Source organism: Mus caroli, chromosome 16 (assembly GCF_900094665.2).
Source record: "Mus caroli chromosome 16, CAROLI_EIJ_v1.1, whole genome shotgun sequence".
NCBI lineage: Eukaryota > Metazoa > Chordata > Mammalia > Rodentia > Muridae > Mus > Mus caroli.
Genome location: NC_034585.1, coordinates 4931339 through 4935601, shown reverse-complemented (window position 1 = coordinate 4935601; position 4263 = coordinate 4931339).

Genomic DNA, 4263 nt, shown 5'->3' with positions numbered 1-4263 from the left:
TTCTCTATTTAATCTTCTTATTCTAGTTTCCTCTTTATTTCTCCATAACAATATATTCTATTTCCCTTTTCTTGAGAGCTTACCCCAAGTCCCTTACTAGGTACCTAATCTCTGTCGTTATTCAGGTTGTAGCACACATATGGAAGGTTCAAAAGCTAACACACACACCAGACATATCACACACACACACCAGACATATCACACACACACACACCAGACATACCACACACACACACACACACACACACACACACACACCTATACATAATTCAAAATTAGGTACTGGAGAAATAGTTCTGTGATTAAGAGCATTTAAGAAAATGCTCATATAAGGAACAAATACAAAATCTAGGTTACTTTACTCAGGATAATTCTAGATCTACCCATTTATCTGAAAATTCAATAACTTCAACTTTCTTAGCAGCAGAATAATATTCCATTGTAGAAATGTACATTTTTATTACCTTTCATTTTATTACCTATATAATTCTTTTGAATTATTTTTACAAAAGTGCTTTATTTAATTTTATTTGTATGGATGCTTAGCTTGCATCTGTGTGCCGTATGCATTCCCAATGCCCATGGAGGCCAGAGAAGGCGTCAGATTCCTAGGAGTGGAGTTATAGATAGTTGTGAGCCAACATATGGATGCTGGGAACTGAACCAGGTCCTCTGGAAGAGCAACAAATGCTCTTAATCACAGAACTATTTCTACAGCACCTAATTTTGACTTATGTATAGGTGAGTGTGTGTGTGTGTGTGTGTGTGTGTGTGTGTGTGTGTGTGTGTGTGTGGTGCAGGATGGGGTGGGTTCAGAGATGTCAAACTCCCTGGAACTGTAGTTGCAGATGATTGTGAAGGCTCACATTGATATTTTTGGATTATTGCACCACTTTTGGCCTGTGTGTATGCATGAATGTGGAGTGTATGTGTGCATGCCACTTGCATGTGCATTTGCACAGTTGGAGGCTAGAGACCAAGCTCAAGTGTCCTCCCTTTGGAACTCTGCTTTTTGAGACAGGGTCTTTCACTGGCCTGGAACCTTCCACCTGGGCTGACTGTACAGTGAGCTCCAGGATCCACCTCTTCCACCTCCCTCTTTAGTGTTAGGGTGCATAGCATCAAGCCTAGATTTTGTGTTTTTCTTTTTATATGGGTTCTAGGGATCAAACTCAGGCCCTTGTGTTTATGAGGCTAACACTTTATTAATCTTCCCAGCAAAGGAGCTAGCTCCATCTGAGGGGCTTTCCACTCATTGGCTCATCCATCTGATAATGCTTTCCCTCACCATCTGGGCACCTCTCAGAGGAGGCAAGGCCAGGACTTGAACACAGTCCATTTAAATGTGGACCCCACAGTCTTAGCCACCTTCCTAAGCATCTCTTGTTGGATCTCATCCCAAGTCCAAGAACTACCTCCAACTCCATTTCCCTCCACATTCTCACCATTGCCCAAATCTGTCATTATCTAATCTCTCTCAATACTCCAGAAAGTACTCTCTATACTCTGAAAAGCAATTGCTTACTTCCTTCTAAACCCTAGCTCCTCCTCCTCCTCTTCCTCCTCCCCCTCCCCCTCCCTTTCCCCTTCCCCCTCCCCCTCCTCCCCCTCCTCCATCTACTCCTGTGTTTATAAATTTGCCTTTGCTGGCATTCAGTGAGGATATGGTCAGACAATCAATATGTTGCCTTTTTGTCTGTTTTTTTCCCTTCTGCTTACTGTATTCCCATGTCTATTAAACTCCTAGGTGTTGGTGATAGGAAGATGCTTATGAGTTAGTGTATGTGATGGGAAGTTTTTAATTGTTAGCTCACTTGGGAAGAAAGGTTCAATTAAGGAATTGACCTGATCAGGTTAGCCTGTTGGCCTGTAGACAGTAAGCTGGTCTGTCTTGATTGTTAATTGGTGTCAGAATCCCAGCCTATGGTGGGAATCACCATTCTGTGAACTGGGCCTGGGCCTGGGCCTGTATAGCAATGTAGAAATCTAGAGAAGTAGCAAGCAAGCATGCAGAACACAAGAGTGTGCCATTCTCTATGGTCTTGACTGTGGATATGACGACACTGGGGGCTTGAGTTGACTTCCTGCCTGAATTCCTCAAGATGACTGGGTGCTGAAACCCCTTCCCTCCTACATGTTTTTGTCACAGTGATTGTTTTTGCAACAAGATGAAACACCAGGGAAAGCACTAGATATGTAATAATTAACTTTTCCTGTTTTCCAGGCAGGGAGGGCATTGTTTGGCATGGCTGGATGGCCGTGGGAAGTGGACACCATAGACAGGGAGGTCATAGCCCATGTGGGAAAGCCATTGCTCACATGCTGATAGGCATCCATCTTCTCAGCCCTTCATCTGGCTTCTGGCTTTTGCCTCCAAGTACCCTATCTTCTTTTTAAGAAGGATGCATTGGGCTGGAGGGGAACACATTCACCTTCGAATACTAACCATGCCATTCTCCTGAAAGTGAGGCTTCCTAGATGATCAAGGTACAGCCACCATGTTTGTTCCTGCTTCCAGTGCTATTGTAGGACGACAGTCCCAATGCTGTCTTAGGCCATCGGTTCAGAGAGTATTACTGAGCACCTACCATGTACCTATGCTGTGCTTTTTTTGTGTGTTCTTCTGTGTATGTGTGTATGCTCACATGGACAGGTAGCAGAGGGCAAAACTGGACATCTTTCTTCTATTACTTGAACTTGTTTTTGAGACAGGGTCTCTCACTGGACCTGAAACTCACTGATTTGTCTTTGCTGGCTGTGCAGAGAGCTCTGAGGATCCTTCTGTTTGTGCCTCCTCAGTTCTGGGTTTACAATCTTTTGCCACCAATCTCAGCATTTATGTGGGCGCTGGCAGCTGAATTTGGGTCCCTATGCTTGTGCAGCAGGCACTGAGTCAACTCCCTATCTTCATAGTGTGAGTAGGATTATTGTCTGATGCATTTTCCAGAATGTCTCCAAAAGGCTTTCAGCTTTATCTCCGTTGTACAGGCAAGAAGTCAAGGCCCAGAGGCAGGAGGTCGCTGACTCTAATACATGCTCTTGTAGCTGGGTCAAAATCTAGATCTCTGTCTGATTTCAAATCCCAGAATCTTCCTCCTCTGCATGAGAAAAGCAGAGGTCTGTGGAGGGGATGGATCCTGTCACTCAGTGCTGTTCGATTGCTTTGACAGTCGTGGGCTTACTGTATTTAAGTTATTTGGCTCATGAGCACAGGAATGGACGGTGGGAAGTTAAGATAAAAAGTGAAATATCTAAGGAAAGGTAAGGATTATTCAGAAGGTAGAAGACAATCCAGAATCAATAAAGATGGGGCTGGAGCGATGGCTCAGCAGCTAAGAGTATGTAATGCTGTTGAAGAAGGCTTGCATTTGGATCCCAGCACCCACAATAGGCAGCTCACAGCTGCCCACAAGTCCAGTGCCAGGGAGTTTGATACCTGTGTGACCGATGAAAGCACCCATACTCCGACCCTTCCACTCAACAAACATAGAATTAAAAATGGAAAATCTTTGGGCTGAGAGATGGCTAAGAGTTAAGATTATTAATATCTTCCAGAGGATCAATTCTCAGAACCCACATCAGGTGGCTCACAACTCCCTGCAACTCCAGCTCCAGGGGACCCATGACCTCTGGCTTCCATAAAACTCTGCACTCACATCCACATAGCTGTACGTAGAGAAACATTCGTACACAGAGTTAAAAGTAATAAAAATAAATCTTAAGGAAAAGAACCAATAATGACAAGAACCAGGTCTGCTCCAGGGACATGACCTAAAGGCTCTGTGATGCTTGGTGGTGACATAGCCCCAGTAACACAGATTCTAAATCCCCATTTTTCAAATGTCAAAGGCCCAATGGGAGAATCTGACTTTTCCAGCTTCAATAAACTGTTCCTGGTTGATAGCATCCAGCTGTGGCTGAAGGGAAGACGGGGAGCCCTACGGACATTCTCCAGGTCTTTGGGTGCTAACTCTGGAATGACTTTTGCTGTTGTTTTCCATCCCTCACAAAGACAACTTGGAGTAAATGTTCCTGTTTTGAGACAAATCAAGATAGGAATGCAGAGGCCTGAAGGGAGAATTCACTGGGAGCACTGACTTTAACTGACTTTACTTTAAAAAAAATTTTTTTAGCTCCACATAAAACCAGAGACACTGAAACTTATAGAGGAGAAAGTAGGGAAAAGCCTCGAAGATATGGGTACAAGGGAAAAATTCCTGAATAGAACAGCAATGGCTTGTGCTGTAAGATCGAGAATCGATA